This window comes from Oryctolagus cuniculus, chromosome 11 (genome assembly GCF_964237555.1).
Source record: "Oryctolagus cuniculus chromosome 11, mOryCun1.1, whole genome shotgun sequence".
In the NCBI taxonomy this organism is placed as follows: domain Eukaryota; kingdom Metazoa; phylum Chordata; class Mammalia; order Lagomorpha; family Leporidae; genus Oryctolagus; species Oryctolagus cuniculus.
In genome coordinates, this window is record NC_091442.1 from 93687788 (window position 1) to 93713453 (window position 25666).

Sequence of the window (25666 nt, forward strand, 5' to 3'; positions counted from 1 at the left end):
AGGACACTAATTCTATCAGATCACAGACTTACTCTTAGGGTATTTTATATTCGTTACATCCATACTCCATATACAACCACACTAGGTGTTAGGGAACCACACTAGGTGTTAGGGTATCACCATTTGCATTTGGAATGTGACAGGGCACATATATTTAGTCAATAACAAGAATGATTATAAATGCATTTTATAAAGGCATTTTTAGACAAAGTCAAATTTTGAGAATTCATTAAGAGCAGATTTACCTTGTAAAAAGTGCTTAAGAAAGTGATTTTAGGTGGAAGTGATATACTAGAGGGAAATTTAGATCTTCTAAATATCATCAGCGTAAATATCTGAGTAAATATAAAAAATCCATTTCCTTAAAATACACATAAATACGATTTTTGGAATACAAAACATACATAAATTTAATTAGTGGGATTTCTAATGTGTGTAGATGAAATATATAAAACAATATAACAAAAATGACAGGGAATATAAATGGAACTATACGATTGCAATCTAAAAATCCTATTATATTTGCACTAGTTAGGGGAGATAGATAATAAACAAGCAGACCAATAAAAATGCATGTTTGGAAGATAATACCAAGTAATTTTTTTTTAAAGTGGCAAAAACACGCTGTAAGATAGAGTGATTATCCACAGCAAACACTCTCAGAGCTTTATTATGATGTCAGGTATTGTTCTCAGCACTTTACATGCATATTTGACCTGTAGCATATATTATATAAAGGGGTGAGACATGGTGAGATTTTTGGCAAAATATTTCCAAGCTCATGGAACAAGAGCAGTCGTGCCAGAAAGGAACTTGACATACCTGAGAGAGCGTGGCAGGGCTAGATCATGTGGCTCCTTGTGAATTGCAGTGAAGAATTTAGAGTGCATTCCAAGGGCAATAAGAAACAGCTACAAAGTTTTAAGCAATGGAGTGATGTGATTGAATTTACACTAAAAAATCAGTGTGAGTGTTTGGAGTCAGGAGACTGTTGCTTTGGTCTGAGAGTAGATAATGGCTGCTTGGAACACGATAGTTCTGATGGAATTTCAGACTGATCCAGACTCTGTCCTCTTCTGAACTCCCCTAACATATTGTTTATATCTCTTTCTTTGTACTATAATAACCCTGTGCTCCCATTTTAGATTCTTTTAATAGTGAGGACATAATCTCACTCATATATTTTCTTCATGGTTCTCAGTGAGTTCAACATAACAGGTGTTCAATAATAACATTAAAAGTTACATGAAAGTGTATCTTATATATGTGGACAACAAAAATTCAGAACAAAACGTTTGTTGTATTTTAAACTTCAAGTTGTATAAGATTCTTTTAAAAATTTGGCTTGATGTTTTCTTTCCTCTCGTAATACTGCCAAGTGTGAAGTTTATATCTACTTTTGAGTTAAACCAGTACAAATGAAGCTTCAAGCAATTTTTAAAAGGAGGAAACATACATTTTTCACTGTCTCATACTCAAAAAATAGCTTAGCCAATTTAATTTACTTTTTTTAAAGTGGGGGTGTTGGAGGAGGAATGATAGAGATGGGATGTGGAACAAATGAAAAAAAAAATAACATCTCTCATAAGACCAAGACTGTAACATTTCAATTTGAAGCAAATTTCTTGGAATGTTGTAAACAAGAAGTGACGGAAGTTGAAATGAAAATTCCTTTCACCTTTGAAGGAAAGCTTCTGCAGTTTGACATCAAAGGTCCTAAACTGAGATAAATCTTTTCGGTTTTGGAAAGGAAGAGCATTTCAAGAAAACACTACTTGAGGAAGACCTATGGATATATCTAAAACATCTTTGGTGAGAAAAGATAGTGAGAACATATTGTGGAGAGAGAAAGGCGAGAACAGCAGAGGTTGAATCTAATGATCTATATATGTGCACATTTTTTTCTTCTTTACTGGTTTTAACTTCTCATCCCATTGCCTATCCCCTTGCCAAAAGCATGTCATATACAATAAACTTGTTCTGTCCTCTGCGCTCAGTGTTACTCCAGCATATACACATGCACATAGCCAGGGGAAAAATCACATGGATTCCATAACTTTTAGAAACATGTGACTTTTTTGCAGAAGAAGAGAGAGGCTGATGAAAGGATGAAATACAGAAGAGATATTCATGAGATATTAAATCTACTGGAGGGTGCTCTGCAGTGGAAGTTCTCCCTAAGATGTGAGCTAACTCTTTGCCAAGTGGGAGAAACAGGAAGGAAAAGCTTGTAGGAGACTTGTGTGAGGAAAGCAGGCCAGCAACAGCTGACACTGACCCCAGAGAGATATTGAATGTGTTAAGACAGTAGCATTCACCTCCCATCCTAGTCACTTTATCATTCCCTATGATAGCGGACGATCTCATGCCCACCTTGAGAACTGGTGTAATATTGGCAGATTTCTCCTTGTAAAGTTGGTTACAGTAGAATGTATCACTTGCTTATTCTTCAGGTATTGCTCAACAAAGTTTTCCTGACAAAGGAAACCTCTTGTTTCTTGCTGTCTTAAAATTGAGTTTCAGTCCATCTGACAATGTGTCTTTGCTTTTTGTTACTACCGTAGCTGTTTGTTAATGCCTGTCTCCTTTATCAGAGTGGCGAGTTTGACTCACATTGGTGTGGTCAAATCACACCAATTAATTAGCACTTCATAAATATTTGTTGAATGGATGAATGAAGTGAGTTTATGACTTGAATTTGTTGGTTGGAAAGAGCTACCAGATAAAATATAAGATCTCCAGAAGTATTAGATCAGTTTCTACTACATTACTACTAAAAGGAGGGTTTCTGTAATAAATTGAGAAATTGACACAATATTTTTATGTTTGTGTTCATTTTATGAACATAGGTAGAATATGGAGGAAGTCCTTGCAAGTCTCCATGAACCCTGTTGAGACCAAATACTGAGCCACAAACAATCCTTAACAAATTTAAGGACAAAATCTTACATAAGTTTTTTATGAGTACAATCAAGTCAAATGAGAAATCGGTAACTGGGAGAAAGTAAGAAAATCTCAAAACTCTTAGAAACTAAACAACACATTTCTAAATATTCCATATATCAAAGAGGAAACCTCAGGGGAATTAGAAAACACTTAATCCAAAAAGGATTCTCGAATTAAGGGTAAAAGGTAAAACTATGGAGCTTTTATAAATAAGAGGAAATCTTTGGAATCAAGGACTAGGCATACAGTTATGAAACTTGACACTAAAAATGTGATCCCTAACAATGAAAATTCATAAAAATTGACCTTGTTAACATTAAAAACTGTAGCTCTCTGTTAGAAGTATGAAAAGGACGAAGTATAGATTTGGAGACAATCTCTACAGATCACATATACCAATGGCAAAGGACTAGAGTTAAATATGTATGTATATGGAATATATTATACAGAGATAAATATATATTAATTCAACAGTACATAAACAATCCGAACAATGAGCAGATATCAGAAGAGATATTTTCTGCAAATAATATATATTGATGTAAAATTAGCACTTAAAAACTTATTTCTAACTATCAAGAAAATACAAATTAAAGCTACAATGGGATCCTACTACATACTTGTCAGAATAACTAAACAATAACAACATGAAATGTCAGCAAAGGTGCTGAGAAACTGAGTTGCTTATGTATTGCTATTGGCAAGGTATCGACTGCTGTGAAAAGAAGTGTGAGAGTTACTTAAAACTAAAATAAAGCTAAATTAAAAAGTACACTATAAAATAGAAGTTGCATTGTGGGCATTTATTCAAGAAAAACCAAAACATATTTTCACATAAAACCTTAAAGTAGAAACTTTATTTGTAAATAGCTCTTAACTAGAAGCAACAGAGATATCTCTCAATAGGTAAATAGTTAAACTGTATTTATACACCATGAAATACTAAACAATAAAAATATTGATACCATACACTACCTAAATTAATCTCCAGAGAATTATGCTGAGTGAAAAATCAATCCCAGAAAGTTATTTACTGTGTGATTTCATTTATATACATTTATAAAACAAGAAATTACATAAATGAAGAACAGGTTAGTGATTGGCAGGTGTGGAGGAGAGAAGGAAATGAATGCGTCTGTAAAAGTGTAACTTAGGGATCATGACGGAAGTGTCCTGTATCTTAACTCTATCACCATCAATAGTCTGCCTGTGATTTTGCGCTGTAGTTGTATGGGACATCACCACTGGGAAGAAATCTGTAAGCTATAGCAAGAATCTCTCTTATTTTTAATAGCATTTGAATGGTTAATTACCTCAAAATAAAAAGCTTAACTAAGAAGAAATCTATAAGAAAAGTACAACTGTTAATTCTCATTTTACGTATATGAAAGTAATGAAGGCAGAAATAGTTTACATAATTTGTTTATGTGACAGGATTATTAAGTGGCTGAACAGGATCTTGAACCACTTGGGTTTTAAATGAGACTGTCATTTCCATGAAGCTTTACCACTTTGGATTTCCTTTTTTATTGTTTTTTAAAGAAACAGCTGCCCTAAAAGTATGTGGATTTTTGCTTCTGATACCAAATAGCGTTTTTGAAAACAGTCTTGTGGCCGGCACCGCAGCTCACTGGGCTAATCCTCTGCCTGGCGCCGGCACCCCGGGAGTTCTAGTTCTGGTTGGGGCACCGGGTTCTGTCCGGGTTGTTCCTCTTCCAGGCCAGCTCTCTGCTGTGGCCCGGGAAGGCAGTGGAGGATGGCCCAAGTGCTTGGGCCCTGCACCCGCATGGGAGACCAGGAGGAAGCACCTGGCTCCGTAGCAGCTATTTGGGGGTGAACCAATGGAAGGAAGACCTTTCTCTCTCTCTCTTTCTCTCTCTCTCTCACTGTCTAACTCTGCCTGTTGTCTGGCGACAACTAACTGAGCACCAAAGGGGAAACTTGTTGAAGTGAAATGGACACTGTGAGAAACAGTGACTTGATCAGCTCTTGTCCTGACGGTTGATGTACAATGTAATACTTTATCCATTTTAGTATTTTTTTTTGTTCTAGTACCATTGGTTGAACTCTGTAATTAACACACAATTATTCTTAGGTGTTTAAATTTTAACTGAAAAGTGATCCCTGTTAGGAATTTGGAAAACATTATGTTGAGTGAAATAAGCCAATCCCAAAGGGACAAATACCACTTGTTCTCCTTGATAGGTGACAACTAACTGAGCACCAAAAAGGAAACCTGTTAAAGTGAAATGAACACTAGGAGAAACGGTGACTTGATCAGCCCTCACCCTGACTGTTGATGAGCAGCTTAATATGTTATCCCTCTTAGTATTTTTTTTGTTTGTTCTACTTAATACTTTTGGTTGAATACTGTAATCAGTACACAATTCTTTTTAAGTGCTGAAACTTAACTGAAAAGTGATCACTGTTAAATATAAGAGTGGGAATAAGAGAGGAAAGAGATGTGCAATTCGGGACATGCTCAAGCTGACTTACCTCAAACAGTAGAGTTAGAAACATACCAGGGGATTCGAATTCAAACCCATCGAGGTGGCAGGTACCAATGCCATCTCACTAGTCCCAGTGATCAATTTCTGTTCACAATTGATCGTAATGATAGGACTAAGAACCAAAGGGATCACATAAACAAGAATAGTGTCTGCAAATACTAGCTGATAGAATAAAAAAGGGAGAGAATGATCCAACATGGGAAGTGAGCTACACAGCAGACCCATAGAATGGCAAATGTCCTAACAGCACTCTGGCCTCAGAATCAACCCTTAAGGCATGTGGATATGGCTGAAATGCCCATGAGAGTATTTCAGGCGTGGAAAGTCAAGACACTCTGGGGGAAAAAAAAAACCTAAATGAAAGATCTCCGCGAGTGAGATCCCAGTGGAAAGAATGGGTCATCAAAGAAGGAGGTACCTTTCTTTCTCTGAAGGGAGGAGGGAACTTCCACTTTGACCGTGGCCTTGTCTAAATATGATCAGAGTCAGTGAACTCAGGGGGCTTTCATAGCCTTGGCAGCTCATGACAAGAGCCTAGGGTGATTACTGAGGCCATAAACAAGAGTGTTAATTTGTTAAGTGAACAACAGGAGTCACTGTGCACTTACTCCTCATGTGGGATCTTTGTCCTTAGTGTGCTGTACATTGAGATTTAATGCTATAACTAGTACTCAAACAGTATTTTTCACTTTATGTTTCTGTGTGGGAGCAAACTGTTGAACTCTTTACTTAATGTATGCTAAACTGATCTTCTGTCTATAAAGAGAATCGAAAATGAATCTTGATATGAATGGAAGGGGAGAGGGAATGGATAAGGGGAGGGTTGCGGGTTGGAGGGATGTTATGGGGGGAAGCCATTGTAATCAATATTCTGTACTTTGGAAATTTATATTCATTAAATAAAAGTTAAAAAAAAAGAAAAGTCTTGTAACATTCCAAGATAACTAAAGTTGAACAGCACATAGCGAGTCTTTTTAATTCCTAATCTCGTAACAAATTATTTTATGTCACACAGTAAAAGCCAAAATCCAAAGATAAATAAGTATTATGAACAAAGCTAATAAATTATGATGTAATATGTGTGTACAATTATTTTATGACCTAAATGTACATTGGCTTTCTAATTCAAACTATGCACAATGACTTGTACAGGCTACTTGCTTTTTTGTTAGGTAACCCCAGAAAAAGCAGTATGTTTATTTAAAAGAAAAAAAAAAGTGCTTAGAAATCAGCAAAGTTCATATAAGCCTAAATTCAGTGAAAGAAGACTACTTTTTTTCTTTATTAAAGATTTATTTATTTATTTATTTGAAAGGCAAAGTTTCAGACAGGCAGAGACAGAGACAGAAAGAGAGGTCTTCCATCCACTGGTTCACTCTCCAAATGGCTACAATGACACGAGACAGGCCAGTCTGAAACCAGGAGCCAGGAGCCTCTTCAGGGTCTCCCACGTGGGTGCAGAGGCCCAAGTACTTGGGCCATCTTGTGCTGTTTTCCCAGGTGCATTAGTGAGGAGCTGAATCAGAAGTGGAGCAGCAGGACAGTAACTGGCACCCATGTGGCATGCTGGCATCTCAGATGGTGGCTTTATCAGCTACACCTCAGCTCCAGCTCCTGAGTCAGCATTTTTAACATACAAATGTATGAAGATGTATGTTACTGGAAAAGAAAGCACCCTCCTATTCCTCTTTTTTTACATCCTTATATATAATTGCATCTTGGACACTTGCTTAAATCTTGCTTAACAACCCTGTCAAACTGCTTCTCAGGCAAGAAGCTTCATTAGGGAACTTACCTCCCCACCATCTTTTTTCCTTCTCACAGTAAATAAAACTATTTCCACTTGAGATATTATTTGACACGAATCCAAGCAGAACCTCTTGCGTCTAACACAACCATAGTTGGTTATTGTAAAACTGAAATGAAATTACCTGGCCGAGTAATATTGGCTCAACGTAAGGGCTTAAGTAGTGATAAAAACAGTCCATATTAAAATCATGATCATTGCTGAACAACAGAAGAGTTATTAAATGGAAAAAGGGAAGGAAACTGTTATTAGTAAGAAACCTAACTGTGACAGGTGCTTTATATTCGGTACGTCTGGACTCTAGACAAGGTCATATATATTAGAAGTGCAAAGATAAAAAAAGTGGGCATTTTGCCCAATCTTAGCAAGGCATTAAATGAATTAAAACATGTATGAAGTGTCTCAAAGATCTCTTAACACACAGAAAGTGTTCAGCGTGTGTTAGCTCCTTAGGTCATCACTATTGCATCTAAGTAGAGAAGCAAGGACTATGATGTATTCCATCTGACAGCAGAGTACATATCATAAAGTCATTATAAAATCACAGACTTTTGTATTATCTATATGTTACTGAAAATTCCAAAGAAAATATATGATCCTTTAAGATTTCCTTCTAAATAAGATGAAACAGGAGGAAAAACGTGCCTAATGCTCTGCAGAAAAGCGGGTTTGACATCCTGTTATTGGGCTAGCACTGCCAATGTGTGATGGATAAATGAACTGTTTTCCATCTAATAAGGGAAATTTTGAGGTAGTTTGAAACAGATATCATTCTAGGAGAACTTACGGTAAATAAAGTCTGTATCATTAGTTACAAAATATGTCATCACTGAAATAAACCTAATTAACTTTATTGAGTTTCTATTAAAACCCACACTATATGGCTGTGAAGTTTCAGAGATAAATAATATATCTTCCCCTTCGGGAAGTACATGGGAGATTAGGAAGCACCATCATAGTGACTAATAACTTTATATGTTGTGGAAATTGAAGTAACAGAAATAGATATAAAAGCTAATGGAATTATATGTAATTAATTTTATTCTTCCAGACTATAAGAAGAAAATAATGTAACACAGGGTTATTGTTTATTCATTTATTCATATGAAGCATGCTTGCAAGTCAGGACACCATATTTACTTTATTAGACTCAAGTATTCAGCTGAAAAGCAATCCAAGTAACTTCTGATACAACCTAGAGAGCAATCTGAGTCTTTTTTAGACTATTGCTGGCATATTTATTACACCAAGGAAAGATGAACAGTGTTTTAATAGTAAAAGCAATGGTTTTAATAGCAAAGTTTGCATTGGAAAATACATATTCCATCATACCTCTTATCTCTATGTACTTATTGATAACAAAAACTAACATTTTGAATGGAGAAATGCCATTGTTTTAGATTTTCCTAGATAGTATATTATTACCTGAAATTAAAAATAGTATAGAAACAAATATATGAGTATGTTTACTGTGATCACTTTATGGAAATTAACTTGAGATACATTTATGTTTATAAGATTTATTTTCCATAGGAGGGTACTGGAAAATGGAATTAAAATAGGCCTATTTTGTGCAAATTATTTCTGAAATCCATAAATAATTTTCTCATAATACTCAATTCTACACAAACTTTCTGAATATCCTTCATGCCTGAACCCATGAAAACAACTTCATTACAAGATGTTCTCATCCAGGGGGTTATCCTATGGAAATTATTCCATTCCTTATCATAAAAAGAATGTGATGCCTTTCTCCATTCATCATTACCTTGTGGAAGCATTAATTTTTTTCTGTTCAACTTCATATATCAAGTGCCATTATAAAAACTACATTACACAATTATTTAAATTACTATACTGTAATATAATGGAGTTCAAGAATGGAATAATTTTCTATGGAGTGAAAGATTCTAATTTGGTCCTTACTGGATTTGAAAAAAAATAACACAATATTTTCTGAAATTGTAAGGTAAAGAGTAAGGAAAAAAAGAGATGTCATCTAAATAATAGATCAACACTGTAGAAAAATAAACAGGCAAAAAGAACTCAAATGTTTGTCCACTGCCCTCCCCACCCCTACCATTTACCAAATTAGATGAGTTCCATTAGCCCTCTTGTGGTGATGTGTTAGGATTATAGATTATTCTACTCAAAGAGTAAAAAATAAAGTAAAATAAAATAAAAATTAAAAAATAAGCTATCTTCTTTCAGAACAACTAAATGACAAAACTGAAGCATGTTCCTGTAAATGCCAAATTCTAGGAATATATTTTTAAATCTCCGTGTGGGATGTAAGTAGAAAAATTTTCCTCAGCCAGCCAATGTGGGGTTTCTTCTTGTACCCCTCAATAAAAATATGTCAAGCTAAGATGACAAATCGGGACACCACATGGTACATCATAATAACGCAGTACTTTTGCCACATTAAATTTTGCAAAAGGTTACAGATGAGTCATTACACAGAATTGCAAGCCCTGCCACTTATTTCTCTACTGCACCTTAGTTCTTTTCATCAGGCCCCCTTGTTCTAGATTCCTGGCATTTTCTGCAAAGGGACTGCCCAATTGTTTTAATGTTCCTGTGATGTACAGAAGCACTCTGAGGTTTCAGACTGAAAGGAAGCACATTCACCTTCTCGTTGCCTTCCTCTTTGCAAAACTCCCTTGATTTTTCTGGACAGGATTCCTCCTGAGAAAATTCTTCCCTATAATAAATATGATATAACCAAAAATACATTTTATGTCACCTATCGGACATTATTTAATTCCTGGCCATAACAAATGATGGTCTTTAAGAGAGAGGCTGTCACATCTCCTTTGGCACTAATGTGAGTCTACATGATCTCATTTTCGTTAAGTCAATGCGTAAACATTTCAGAATGAATCATCAGCACTTAGAAGCTTTTCCTCTATTTGTCTTAAAAACAAAATCCAACAACCTTGCTGTTAGAGAAGTAATCTCTGGTCATAAAGCAACTGAAAGCAGTGTTTCATCAATTAAGCCTCCAATAAACGAGGATGCATAGGTTCTGGGATCAGTGATGCTTTACTCCACAATGTTCTGCTGCAAAGATGATGGCTTTTAGTGGCTCAAAGTGAACAAGCTGGCAAGATGTGTGGGGGGAGAGGAGGGAAGGAAGCACAAAGAGACAGAGGCTAAGAGAGAAGAATGGAGAAGTACATTTATTCTTTTTACATGAAAATCCTTTAGGTCACAATACTTCTTCAAGTTGAAGAGAGACAAACCATGTAAGTGTCCAGCAGTTTACATTCTTGTCTAAAGATCTTTATTTTTCACTTCTGTTTTGAGGAGAATATCCAGGTTGAAGACTAAAGACTCCAAGGACCTAAAATTAGATAAAATGTTCAACTTAAATTTACATGATATTGTAAGTCATATATACAATCAGATGGTTCATTTACAACCAGAATTTCTTTTTGTACACCCTTAAAAGGGTTTTAATAATTATTCTACTTCACTAAAACAAAAAAATCACTAACACCTGTGTGTAGAAGCAAGTTATGTTTACTCTAAATTCATGATAATTGAATGGCATTTTTTTAGAAAATATTATTTAACATGGTAATTTACAGAAATTGTTTGCTTAAGGCCGGCGCCGTGGCTCAATAGGCTAATCCTCCACCTAGCAGTGCCAGCACACCAGGTTCTAGTCCCGGTCAGGGCACTGGATTCTGTCCCGTTGCTCCTCTTCCAGTCCAGCTCTCTGCTATGGCCCAGGAGTGCAGTGGAGGATGGCCCAAGTGCTTGGGCCCTGCACCCCATGGGAGACCAGAAGAAGCACCTGGCTCCTGGCTTCGGATCAACGGGATGTGCCGGCTGCAGCGCGCTGGCCGCGGTGGCCATTGGAGGGTGAACCAACGGCAAAGGAAGACCTTTCTCTCTGTCTCTCTCTCTCTCACTGTCCACTCTGCCTGTCAATAAAAAAAAATTGTTTGCTTAAATACATTTGAATGCCTAGAACTGTGATAAACAGTATTGGTTTTCTAATTGTCACTTATTCTTACAATATTTAATGCTCAAAATTTGCCATAGGGAAAATATGATATATAAGTATGTGGTACATATGGCTGTGAACATATGTGCATATTATTTATATACATGCAATAGGGATACATAAAATATGTATATATGTACACACACACACATGATAAAAATGAAATTAAAAGGCAGGTTTCTTTGGATGCTAACAATTTTTAAACCCCATGCATAATTTTTTCGTTCTGTGCATTTCATGAACTTTTAAAAATGCCCCCTGTACACATATATATGTCTGTATTTGAATCTTGATCATACTACACGTGAGATTTTTCTTAGTATAAATTTATTTATATATTCTAATACTATTATGAAGTTTTAACTTTGAATGTGAGAAAATGTGCTATATTTCAATTAAGTAGTAAGTATCCAAAAAATCTTTTCTTGCTGTCTAATATAATGTAAGCATACTATAAGAAAGTATTTTAGCACTTAAAAATATTTAGCAAAATCATCTATGTGGTGGATTGGAGCTATAATTATGCACACCCATTTAAATGCATATAAATGTTTTGGAAAAGGAAAAATGCGGATTATTTTAGGTTATGAAAATTTAAGTTGAACATTTTAATCCAATTTTTAGGTCCTTGGAGTCTTTGGTCTTCAAGGATGCCTTACAAATTGGTGGTTAATTTCATGAAGCATAAATAGTCAGACCTACCTAAACTGAACCATTGCTCTGCTATTCAACATTTTGTGCCTTTAATTCAGAACTTTTAAGTTCCTGAATCAATTTATGTAATTGCAAAATACTACCCCACTCCAGGGATATTCAAAGATGGAAGAGATAAAAATGGATCAAATACTTTTGCCTGCAACATTTTTATCTTGTAAGAGCTTGGTAGGTGGTGATACATTGGCATCCTCATCATTATTATTACACAAGAAAAATGAGTCCAGCAATAAGATAATTAGTGCCGGCTGGGAATAGGGAGACTATAGGTCAGGGAGAAAAATGGCATAGGTTACCTGCTTTGTGAAGAGATGATATATTTGAAGGAATTTAATTCATGGAAAAATAACTTTTAATTTGCATTTTTGGTCAAAAACTCTGTGACTTTTGTTTGATCAATGCCGTAAATTTTAATCTCAGGGCCGGCTCCGTGGCATATTGGGGAAAGCGGCTGCCTGCAGCGGCCAGCATCCCATATGGGTGCTGGTTCATGTCCTGGCTACTCCAATTCTGATCCAGCTTCCTGCTTATGGTCTAGGAAAAGCAGTTGAAGATGATCCAGTTCATGGACCTCTGCACCCACATGGGAGACCTGGGAGTATCTTCAGGCTGCTGGCTTCAGACCACCCAGCTCTATCTGTTGCTGCCATCTGGGGAATGAACCAAAAGATGGAAGGTCTCTCTCTCTCTCTCTCTCTCTCTCTCTCTATATATATATATATATGTATATCCCTGACTCTGCCTTTCAAATAAATAAATTTTAATCTCAGGATATCATGAGGAACTTATAAATGTAGGTAAAACGTTGATAAGAGATTAAAATTGCAGTTTTATGCACTCAATATTAAGTGTATGCTTGAAGAATTACTTCTAATTATCACTACAGAATGAAGAAAGTGTTCAGATCTAAGCCTGTTCTGTCAAAATGAAATATTACATAAAATTACAGTGATTTCCCTGCTACGTTCTTGCAGGACTATCCACTTGATATTGAGTACATAAAGTAGAACCGATTTTAAGGGTCTCTAAATTTCTACACTTCATAGATCAAAGTCATTACAAAATGAAGCATTGCGTGCTGATTTCATAAATCATAGGAACAACAAAACTTGAAATTTTGCAAACCTGAATTCATAATCATCTGTGTTTCTCTATTATCTTAACAATCATCTGAGATTCAGAAATTAAGATGTCTCATCTAAGTGAAGGAGAGCGCCGTGAAAATCTGATTATTTCCAAGGTGATAACAGCTTACCTTGAAAGTGTTACATATATATTAAAAATAAAACCTTGATGTTGCAGAGAAGGAAGGCAATCAAATTTGGGAGAAAGATGTAAATTCAAGATGTCAGTTCTTATCCTAAAGATCAAAAGATACATGACAAAGATACGTTTAATATTGTTTTTCATTGAAGTAAATACAGAAGTTAACTTCATATTGATTTTTAAAAAATAAACCCTGTTATTTCATTATTATTTGTGCATTATTTTAGACTACAGTGCTAACTGACAGCTTACCTCAGGATTCAGTGAAGCCAGTTTAGTTGTGTGATGGATTTCTGCCAATAAATGTTGCTTTTTAGGGTTTAGCAATCTTTTTGTCTTCAATCATTGAGTTCCTTTGAAAATATTATTCTAAACCTACTTATTAATTTTTCATCTAGCTATAACTTTCATTCCTTCGATTTTTTTGTAATAAGGGTTTTTTTTTTTTAAATAAGTACAGTGAAAGGTTACATCACAAAGTACAAACCACATCAATCATAGACAGATATTTTTCTTTGCTCTGTTGTCATCCTGTGAGTCAACAAAAATGAGTAAGGGAAAATTGGGAAAATTGTATTCAAATATTTCATAATTTTATTACTATATTTTTCATTCATCATCCAAGTATTAATGGCCAAAAAATAACATATTTTACTTTATTACTCTATTCTTGCTTGTATGGTTAAAGTTTTTTCCTGTTTAAAACACTTAATATGTTGAAAACATAGAACTTCTACATATTCAAAATTTTAGAAACTCTTGATCATAGTGTTTCATTTATGTGATTTAGTCAGTGAGCTTACTTAATGAAAACAGAGTCCATATAATTAAGAGACATATTTGACAATTGCATACCAAGAAGAACTCTCTTCTGCAACAACAATTTATAATTCTTATGCAGTTTAATTTAAATAAAGCAATGAAAAGGAATTAAATTGAGAATACAGACAAGGTTGAAGTTATTCAAGCCTATCCTAACTTTGGGGAGGGGAAATGAACCTCCAAATAAAGTATAGTATTCAAGGTAATAAGATACTTAAAAGTTTTTCTCATAATTCTTTTTCAGTTAGTTATTAGGTGTTTGGCCACAATAATAAAAATATGGACATGGTAATCCTTCATGTAATAGTGATTGGAGTATCTATCACATACTGGTCACTGTCACAGTTCCTAGGAATTTAAAGGTATTTAAAACACCATCTGGGGCTGGCGCCGTGGCTCACTTGGTTAATCCTCGGCCTGCGGCGCCGCCATCCCATATGAGCACCGGCTCTAGTCCCAGTTGCTCTTCTTCCAGTCCAGCTCTCTGCTGTGGCCCGGGAAGGCAGTGGAGGACGGCCCAAGTGCTTGGGCCCTGCACCCGCATGGGAGACCAGGAGGAAGCACCTGGCTCCTGGCTTCGGATCAGCGCGGCGCTGGCCGTAGAAGCCATTTGGGGAGTGAATCAAGGGAAGGAAGACCTTTCTCTCTGTCTCTCTCTCTCTCACTGTCTATAACTCTATCTGTCAAAAAAAAAAAAAAAAAAAACAAAAAAAAAAAACAAAAAAAAAAACACCTATCTCTTAGAAGCTCCTAGTCATGTGGAAGAAATCAACAGGTAATCAGACATAGCACACATTATTTTTTTAATTTTATTTAAGTTATATAAGTTTCATGTATTTCTTATATACAAATTTAGGAACATAGTGATACTTACTCACCTCCCAACCACCTTCCCACCCAAGCTCCAACCCTTCCAACCTGCTTCAGGGATTTATTTTAGCTCCCTCTCACATTCCCACTCTTAATTTTTACAAATATATAGTTTCCGTTTACTTAATAATCATATAGTTAACCCTACACTAAGTAAGAGTTCAACAAATAATATGAAGAAAAAAAAGTCATTCCTCAACAAAAGAGATAAAGGCTGTGAACAATCATTGAATTGCAAAATGTCTTTTTCACTCCTAATTATTATATTTTAGTTTATCTATACTAGTTACCTCAGATCAGGGAAAACATGATATCTGTCTTTTTGGCAGTGGCTTATTTCACTAAGTATAATGGTTTCCAGTTGTGTCCATCTTGTTGCAAAAGACAGGATTTCTTCTTTTTACAGCTGAATAGTTCTCTATAGAGTTCTCTATGGAGTTCACCATATAGTTCACCATAATTTCTTTATACAGTCAATAGTTGATGGACATCTGGGTTGATTCCATATCTTAGTTATTGTGATTGTGCTGAAATGAACATGGGGGTACAGACAGCTCTTTGAGATGCTGATAATTTTTGGTTTGTGTAAATTCCCTACAGTGGGAAAGGCTGGATCTTATGGTAAGTCTGCATTCAGATTTCTGAGGTATCTCCATACTGTCTTCCACAGTGCTGCACCAGTTTACATTCCCACGAACAGCAGATTAGGGGACCTTTTTCCACACATTCTCACCAGCATTTATTGTGGTGTTGATTTCTGTATGAGAGCCATTCTAACTGGAGTGAAATCAAACCTCATTGTGGCTTTCATTTCCGTTTCCCTGATGGCTAGTGATCCTGAGCAGTTTTCAAGTGTGTGCTGGCCATTTGAATTTCCTCTCTCGAAAAATACCTTTTTGCCCATTTGTCCTTTGCCCATTTCTTAGCTGGATTATTTGTTTTGTTGTTGTTATGTTTCTTGAGCTCTTTCTAGATTCTGGATGTTAACCCTTTATCAGTTGAATAGTTTACAAATATTTTTTTCCCATTCTGTCAGTTGTCTCTTCATTTGCTGTGTTTCTTTTGCAGTGCAGAAACTTCTCAGCTTGTTATAATCCTGAAGTAGGCAGGCATACAGGTTAAAATCGATTAGGTTTGTGAGCTAGAAGACCACGCCTTCACCACACCCCTGTGTGACCTCATGCCCCTACCTGGCCACACCTGGGTGCCCACCAGCCAATCAAGTTAATTAATCACTTCCCTTTGGAAGTGGGTTAAAAGCCTGGGAAATGGTGTCCCGCCCTTCTCTTCTGTTTCCTGGCTTCTTGCCAGGAGGCGGCTTGCTGTAGCCCTGAACCGCCAGGGCACGTGGCCTTTGGGCCACCGGCCCTAGGCTTCCTGGCCTAGATGCTCCTCCACGTGGCTGGTTCCTGGTGCTCAGTATGAACCCAGATTTACCTCTGTCTCTTAGATAAAGCTCTTACTCTCCTATGCACCTTTCGCACTAAATAATTGCCTAAAATGTACCATGCTGCCTCGTTTATTTATGCCGGTATTTAGAATTCTTTAAATATTAGGCAAGAACCCTCTTGGGCTTATTAATATTGGGGATTTATTAATAAACATATGGTGATATCATATGGCACCCCAAATTCTGGTAGCATATGTGGCACCCCTGATGGTGCTTCTGAGGAACTTTCAGGGACCACATTTTCATATAGATTTTTGGGGGTCATTTCTGATATCAATTCCATTTGTTAATTTTGGTTTTGATTGCCCGTGCTTCTGGGGTCTTTTCCAAGGAGTCTTTGCCTGTGCCAATGTCTTGCAGAGTTTCCCCGATGTTCTTTAGTAATTTGATGGTATTGGGTTGTAGATTTATGTCTGATTAATTTTGAGTGGATGTTTGTGTAAAGCGTAAGATGGGGTATAGTTTCATATTTCTGCATGTGGAGATCCAGTTCCCCCGGCACCATTTGTACAAGAGACTGTCCCTGCTTCAGGGATTTGTTTGAGCTTTTTTTTTTTTTTTTTCAAAGATAAGTTGGTTGTAGATGTGTGGATTGATTTCTGGAGCTTCTATGCTGTTCCATTGGTCTACAAGTCTGTTATGTGCCAGCATAGATGCTTTCTTTGCATCTATGGAGATAATCGTATGTTTTTTCTTTAGTTTGTTAATGTGATGTATCACATTTATTGATTTGTGAATGTTGAATCATCCCTGCACACCAGTGATAAATCCCACTTGTTCCAGGTGAATGACCTTTCTGATTGGCGAGTATTTTGTTGAGGATTTTTGCATCTATATTCATGAGGGATATATGGCTATAGTTCTTTTTCTCTGTTGTATCTTTTTCTTGTTGGGAATTAAGGTAATGCTGGCTTCTGAAGGAGTTTGGGAGGATTTACTCCCTTTCAATTGTATGAAATAGCTTGAGAATATTTGGAATTAGCTCTTCTTTAAATGTGTGATAGAATTCAGCAGGGAAACCACTTGGTCTTGGGCTTTACTTTGTTTGCAGGGTCTTTATTACTGATTCAATCTCCATTTTTGTTATTTAGCTGTTTGGTTTTCTTTGTCTTTATGACTCAGTTTTGGTAGATTGTATGGGTCTAGGAGTCCATCCATTTCTTCTAGGTTTCCCATTTTTTTTTTTTTTGGCATGCATCTCTTTGTAGTAATTCCTGGTGATTCTTTTCATTTCTGTGTTATCAGTTGTTACGTTTCCTTTTTCGTCTCTGATTGTATTGATTTGTGTCTTCTGCCTATTTTTTTTTTTTAGTTGGGGCAGTGGTATATCAATTTTGTTTATTTTTTCAAAAAATGAGCTTTTCATTTCACTGATCTTTTGTATTTTTGTTTCAATATTGTTATTTTCTATTTTTAATTATTTCTTTCCTCATATTTTGGATTTTTTGTTGTTGTTTTCTAGATCCTTGAGACGCATTGATAGTTCCTTTTTTGGTACATTTCCAATTTCTTCATGTAGGCCCCATTTACTATAAACTTTCCTCTTAACACTGCTTTTGCTGTATCCTGCAAGTTTTCATTGTTGTATTGTTGTCTTCATTTGTTTCCGAGATTTTTTTTTTTATTTCATCTATGACCCACTGTTCATTCAGGAGCATGCTGTTTAGGCTCCATATGTTTGCATATGATCTGGGGATTTTTGAGTTTTGATTTCCAGTTTCATTGCATTGTGGTCAGAGAAGATGCATAGTATGATTTCGATTTTTTTGAATTTGCTGAGATTCACTTTATGGTCTTGCATATGGTCTATCCTAGAATTAAGGATAATTAAGGATAATTATCCTAGAGAAAGTTCCATACACTGATGAGAAGAATGTGTATTCTGCAACTGTGGGGTGAAAAGTGCTGTATATATCTATTAGATCAATTTGTTCCACAGTGTCAATCGGCTTTGTTGTTTCTTTGTTGATTTTCTGTTGAGTTGATGTGTCCATTGATGAAGTGAGATGTTGAATACCCTTTTACTATTACTATTGTATTGGAGTCTATCTCTTCCTTTAGATCCATTAGCATTTCTTTTAAATAGCCAGTTACTCTGTAATTGGGTGCTTATGCATTTATTATAGTTACATCTTCCTATTGAATTGATCTTTTAATCATTACATAGTACCCTTCTTTTAACAGTTTTTATGTTAAAGTCTATTTTGTCTGATACTAGAACTGCAACATCTTCCCTTTTTTGTTTCTGTTAGCAGGGAACATATTTTTCTATCCTTTCACTTTCAATCTATGTGTATCTTTGTTGGTGAGATGTATTTGTTGTAAGCAGCAAATAGTTGGATCTTGTTTTTTAATCCATTTGGCCAGTCTTTATCTTTTAACTGGAGAGTGGAGGCATTTATATTCAAGGTAACTATTGATAAGTAATGACTTGTCCCTGCCATTTTTCCATAAATATTCCTATTGTTTACTTTGGATTTCTTCTATACTTTTCCTAAGGGATTTTCTGTCATACATTCTTTTTGGTTTTTTTGGCTATCTTTCTGTGTTTCAGTGAATAGCACATCCTTAAGCATGTTTTGTAAGGCTGGGCAAGAGATGACAAATATTTCAATTTCTGTTTGCAATGGAAGGTCTTTATTTCACCTTCATTCATAAGTGAGCGCTTTGAAGGGAACAGTATTCTAGGTTGACAATTTTTTTCCATTAAGACTTGGACTATAGCTTGCCATTCTCTTCTACCTATAGGGTTTCTGATGAGAAATCAGCTGTTAGCCTATTTGGAGATCCTCTGAAAGTATTCTGGCATTTATCTCATGCACATTTTAGAATCTTTTCTTTATGTTTTACTGTGAAAAGTTTGACTATAATGCTTCATGGTGAAGATCTTTTCTGTTCTTGTCTGTTAGCAGTTCTATGTGCTTCCTCTACTGTGATGTCACTTTCTTTCTCCAAATTGGGGAAGTTTTATGTAATTATTTCACTAAATAGGCCTTCTAGTCCATTCTCTCTTGTCACACCTTCAGGAATTCCTATGACCCATATGTTAGGTTACTTGATAATTTCCCTTAAATCTCCAACACTGTTTTTAAGTTTTCTAATTTCTTCTTGGTTTTCTTTTTTTTTTTTTTTCCTTTGGGAGGTGGAGAACCTAACTGAAAGGTTTCCAAAGATCTGTCTTCTAGCTCAGATATTCTTTCTTCTGCCTTGCCAAGTCTGTGGTTAAGACTTTCCACTGCATTTTTTAATTTGATCTATTAAATTCTTCATTTTTCTTTAAAATCTCAATTTTATGGCAAAAATTTTCATTCATGTCATGTATGGTTTTCTTTAGTTCATGGATTCGCTTCTGATTGCTTTTAATTAATCCTATGATTAATTTTTTAATTCCATTTCGGGCATTTCCTCAGTCTATGCATCTTTGCATTCTAATATTAAAATGTTATTGTGGTCCTTTGGTGGGGCGCAGAGGGTCATGGTGACTTCCTTATTTTTATTTCTTGAATTTTTTGTGTGTATTGTTAGACATTTGTGGAGTTGATTTTTTTTTCCTCTGATGGCTTTTATCTTTGAGCTATGCCTCTACAGGTTAGTGGAATGTCTGCACTTTCAGTGAATAATGAGAAGTATGTGGTGGCTGTGGCCAGGGAGCTATGGTCAGTGCTCCAGGGTGGGGCGAGTATCCGGGATAATACCCAAGTTGGGCGTGGTAGGTCTCCTCTTTACAGAAGTAAGGGAATGGTCACTTCTGTTGGTGTGATCACCCCCTTACCTCCTCTCCTCCAAGATTAGCAATACCTGAGTTTTAGCCACCAGTGTGTTCAGCAGTCATCCACACCACCATTTGAAACACACAAATGATCAGTGCTTGCCCACTGTGAGCAGAGTTCCCGCTGCAGTAACCTGCCCCAAGCAACTAACAAGCTCCAAGCATGAATGCCCAGAGATCCAGCTATACCCTGCACCTTCTCAGGTAACCATCGAGTCCCCACAGTCTCAGCACACAGAGCTCCCACAGTCGCTGGGTGCAGAGGTTTGGTTCTGCCCTGCTCGTCTGTCCAGTCAATAGAGAGGCAGATGTTCCTCGAGCTAGCTCCACCTATGTGTCTTGATCCTGGGATGCTGGGGGCACCTTACAGTTCTGTGTGGGTGCCCCACCTCCCAGCCAGGCACATATTCAGTGGGGAGTCTGGATATTTCCCTCTACTACAATCTTTGGATCATACGCGTACACGAGAGCCACTGCGGACTGTTGCTGTCTCAACACCACTGCCACTAGTACATGCAGAGGAGGCATCCTGTCTCAGCCAGTTGTTGTGCGCAAAGGCTTCCGCAGATGCCGCCCAAACCCAAAATGGCTCCCACCCTTTCTCAGCCAGTCAGTGGATGCTGTTGTGGGGAAGTTGGTGCTAGATAAAAATGGCCCCTCTACTTCCACTGGGTCCGCGGGCAACCGCTAGCAATGCTGTCCAGATTCATGCCACTCTCTCCCTCCAGCTTTATCACCGTGGTTTGCTATAGTCTGGTCTCACCTCAGTCTCCAAACCACTGCCAAGCTGCCTCCTGCTCCAGCTCTTGGCTGCTGCATTTGTTTGCTGTGTCCATGTTTGTGCTGCGCGCCTTCAGCCTCCACACAGGTCTATGACATTCCTCTTCCTCTTGTAGGATTTCCAGTGAGATTTTCTCTTCAATTCTCCCCCGAGAGTGCAATTTCTACACGTTTTCTTTTACTATTTATTGCTGGCCTAGTGCAGTATATTGATCCCTAATCTGCGATCTTGTACCCTCTCCCCAACATATTATTTTAAAGATTTATTTATGCATTTTAAAGGGAGTAAAGTGAAGGATAGAGGGAGGGAGAGCGAGAAAGATCTCCTATCCGCTAGTTTTCTTCCCAAATGGCTAAAATAGCCAAGGCTAAGCCATGCTGAAGCTAGGAGCCAAGTTACTCAAGGAATTGAGCCGTTACCTGCTTCTTCCCAGGCACATTAACCAAGAGTTGACTAGGAAGCCAGGAAGCTGGGCCTCCAATCAGGCGCTCTGATTTGGAATGTGGGCATCCCAAGCAGCAGCTCAACCCACTGCACCCATGGTGCCCAACCTGCAACTAGCATATTTTTAACAGTGATAGAGACAATGCATTCCAATGATTTATAAGAGGAAATATACAACTGAAACCTGAGCAGATTCATCTTTTCTACATACATACATAGATCATCCATACCTTTATCCATATGTACTTAAAATTACTGTCCATTGATTTACTGCCTCTGGCTGTGTATCAGATGCACTTGAGTTCAAGAAATTATCCAAAAGTTTTTCTAGGTCAGACAAGATAGCTTTTTAATTGGTTGAAATAGGAAAAGAAAAACTCAGTAACATTCATACATTCATAATTATTCTGTAAAATACTTGAGCTATCCATGGTTCCGTCAATAGTTTCAGGAGAATTTTCACTTCTGATACTTAAAGTTGACAATCTCAGCAAAGGGCAGGCAGTGATGCCCTCCTCAATCTAAGAACTTGGGTGTTCAGGGGTCAAACTTATTTTGACATTTCTTTATCAGAAAAAGAAATCCTGAGTAGTATACATAATCTCACAGCACATTCTAAAGAAGCAATTCATCACCTGTATTCTTAACAGCCCTTGACTGCAGCAGTGTTCTTTCATATAGTAACAACCCTTGAACTCCAGCTCTCGCCAGTTGGAGCACATCTGTCTTTCTCTGGGATCCTTATCTCCCAAGAAAGTATCTCCTATGTGAGAGCTTATTTTTCATAGACTTATTTCTACAGAACTAAGACCAGTCTAGGGAGTGAAAAATCAATATAATGTCTGTTCAACTATTTTATCTGACAAGATAATTTAAGGCAAAAATATATGTGTCTGACCAGATCATGCTATTTATCTCCAATCCACAAAATATTTTATTGTAAAAATGTTATCTGAATACCAGATATTGTCACGACACACTTATGCTTTAGGTATACATGTCTTCTTGCTATGCTTATGAATTTCCAAAATACTCTTATCTTGAAAAATGCATTCAGTTAAAGCTTTTCAGATATTTAATTATACAATCCTCCTTCCCCTTTCCATTTTAAGGAGATCCGTGATTTCTGTAACCATTAAGGCCATGAAAGAATCCCAGTGACTACATTAGAAATATCATCAATCATTCAAACCAGTCAGAACTAATGATAATAACTAGCAACTGTGCACAAACTGCCTTACACAGAGCAGGTAAGATAAGAGATGACTTTTTGGAAGATGATAATAGAGGATAAAGTTCAGGCTTGGAAAGTTGGAGGACTGACAGTTTCTAAACCTGTTGGGGGGAGGGGAGTCTTATGAGGGCTCAGAGAAAAATATTCTGGCTTCAAAGAGTAACTTGAATACTTGGAATCTATGGATACTACTTAATTCATGTTAGGGAGTGAAAAAAGGAGGGAGAGAAAAGGACACACTGTCTGCTGCTTCGGAAGTATAGATCACTGTCTTCAACATTCCTTCAGTCAATTAATTAGTGTGAATTCTACATTGAAAATGTCCTGTCTGTATCTTAATAACACATTATCAGCTAAAATTGCCTATAACCACCATCCATCTCTTAAGTTCAGATTCAGATGGTGATTCTCAGTTGGGAGTGATTTTACATCACCATCCCCTGTCCACAGGGACTATCTGCAAGTGCCTGGAGACGTTTTTGGTGTGACACTTGAGGATACTACTCTCTACTAGATGGGGATCAAGATGTTCCTCTACATCCCTATTGCCTCCCTTGCCCTGACGAAGAATCATCTAGTTCAAAATAAATGCCAGTTGAGTTTGAGAAATCCTGAAATAGAGTGATGTGGAATATTTATTCATTTATTATTTTAAGACTATATTTGCCAGTACATGGTCATATTTTAACTCAAGACAGCTTAGTGATACAAGTTTTGTGGGCTTGGAAATAGGTTGACATGGTGTTCATAGTTGATCAATGTCCCTTGTGTATTAGAAGGACAGACACTAGTCTTGAGGTTTCATATCTTAAGCATAGGAATCTAGGTCAAAATATATTTTCTCTTTCACAGTAGGTGAGTCCTTTCTGAAATGAACACCCCTGTGAATCACACTATAGTAATGTTGAGCTGCTTCTCCAAATAGACGCCCCTAACACTCCAGTTTAATTATGAAATCTATGTATTTTTGAGATGAAGGAATATGTATCATATTTAAATATTTGATTTTTCTTTCATCGTATTTGTTTACCTCCTGTTTCCCTCATTAAGATGAATGTCCCATAATTCTCTCAGTTTCTCTAGCCATAAACCTGAGAGATATTCTGAATATACTTCTTATCCCTACTCCCTTTATCCCTAAGCAAATCAGTTACTAAGGCTTCACAATCCTGTCTGCCAATCATGATTTACATTAACTCCCTCCTTTGCCTGTGTCACTGATCAGGTTTCAGACCTATCCACTCTTCTGTGCACTATTCACTCATCTACACTTTCATCCAATCACATGAGTATTTACACAGCCACTTATTCAGCAATACCTGAACCACTATTGAGTATATGTCATGTATTCCAGGACACTGATTGGAAATCAAACCAAAACACCGGAGCCTTCAATATATTAGAAACAGAAAAACTAAGTTATGGCAACTGCAGTTACAGTCATGTGCCACATAACGTTTCAGTCATGACAAACCACATATACATGGTGATCCCATAAGATGACAATGAAGATGAAAAATTCCTGTGTCCTAGTGATGTCACCAAGCTCATAACTTTGTAGTGTAGCTCATCAATACATGTTTGTGTTGATGCTGCTACAAAAATATCTACTGTGTTGGCAGTCATACAAGATTATAGCAAATGCAATTTAATCACTACTTAAAACTTGACAGTGAAAATATCTGTTAGGGTGTTGACTATACACTTTTTATCATAGTTTATATATACTCCTACTTATTTACTTATTAAGACAGTTTACTGTAAAATGGTACCCCATGCTATGCCAGCAACAGACTCATATGTCCACTATTTCTACGTCTCTTGATTGCATCATTTCTTCTTATCCTTGATTTAATCTTATGTTGTTTTATTCATCGTGGCCTCTAAAGTACAGAATCTGCTGCTAAGAGGCTAAGCTCAGTGACTGACAACAAACAAAATTCAGCATAGTGAAGGACTACAAACATGGAAAATCAGTAGTTGTTACCTGTCAGGCACATCAAATTCCATCATGCTATGGGCTTGAAGAACAAGAGCAAAATAATGGAAGCTGTTAAAAGATCTGCTTTAGTGAAGGCAACAAGATTAACAAAATCAAGAATAGCCTCTACCAGATATGGAGAAACTTTGGCCTGGATTGATTACTAGACACAGAAGCATATTCCTCTCAGCACCATGATGATCACAGCCATAACAAAAGGTTAGCTGTGTTAAAAGGTTGAACCTGACTGAGATGTTGAATTTACTGCCAGTTCTGGGTAGTTTAAATGATTCAAGAATCATCTGATACTGATTACATAATGTGAGAGAGTGAGTGTTGAGTCTGCCAGCACTGATGTGAAGACAGCTGAGGAGCTGAGGAATTTTTAGAAACTCTAGATAAGCTGAAAGTGGAGAAAAATTATTTGCCAGAGCAAAGGATGAAACCTCGCTGTTCTGGAAACTAATGCCTGAAAGCACATTCGTCCACAAGGAGGCCAATCAGTGCCAGGTCCCAAGACTTTTAAGGACAGGATAACAACATTGCTTGGGAGCAACGCTGAAGTTTGTAAATTGAGACCTCTGTGATCTGGCACAGTGAGACTCTCAGGGCCTCCATGCATGTTAATATGCACACTCTTCCATTTACTACAGAAGCAATTAGAAATCATGGATGACCGAACTCATCTTCTAAGATGCCCTTTTGAATGACTTTGCCAGTGAAATAGAGAAGTACTGATTGGAAGGCAACATACCTTTTAAGATTTTGCTTTTGTTGTTATGTTCTCATTCATCTTCCTTTTGTTGGCGATCTTCATCCCAATATCACAATGATGTTTCTCCCTCAAACACTACCTCTTTGATCCACCAATAGAACAAGGAGCTACAGCAGTTTTTAAGTCCTGCTATCTAAGGAAGACTGTACCCAGGCTATTGCTGCCACTGAGGAGGAGATTGAAGGGACAGTGATGCAATTCTGGAAGGACTGGAGCATCTATGAATGCAAGAAGAACCTTGCTTGGGTTTTGGGTAATGTCACCCAGAGTATGTGAATGGCA

General features: G+C 36.9%; 2 long non-coding RNA genes across 2 annotated transcripts in view; one reads left to right on the forward strand and one right to left on the reverse strand.

The window, feature by feature from the left end:
* Nucleotides 1-25666, forward strand: part of LOC127491050 (uncharacterized) — a 352787-nt gene that overhangs the window by 151284 nt on the left and 175837 nt on the right. Inside the window, exon 4 of the long non-coding RNA XR_011380189.1 lies at nucleotides 12531-12668. This is a non-coding gene — a long non-coding RNA (uncharacterized lncRNA). The remainder of the gene's footprint in view (nucleotides 1-12530; nucleotides 12669-25666) is intronic.
* Nucleotides 10331-21779, reverse strand: LOC103348345 (uncharacterized). Its single transcript, XR_007919526.2, has 3 exons — nucleotides 21625-21779; nucleotides 13248-13352; nucleotides 10331-10609 (listed from the first exon to the last, which is right to left on the reverse strand). It is a non-coding gene; the product is annotated as an uncharacterized lncRNA (long non-coding RNA).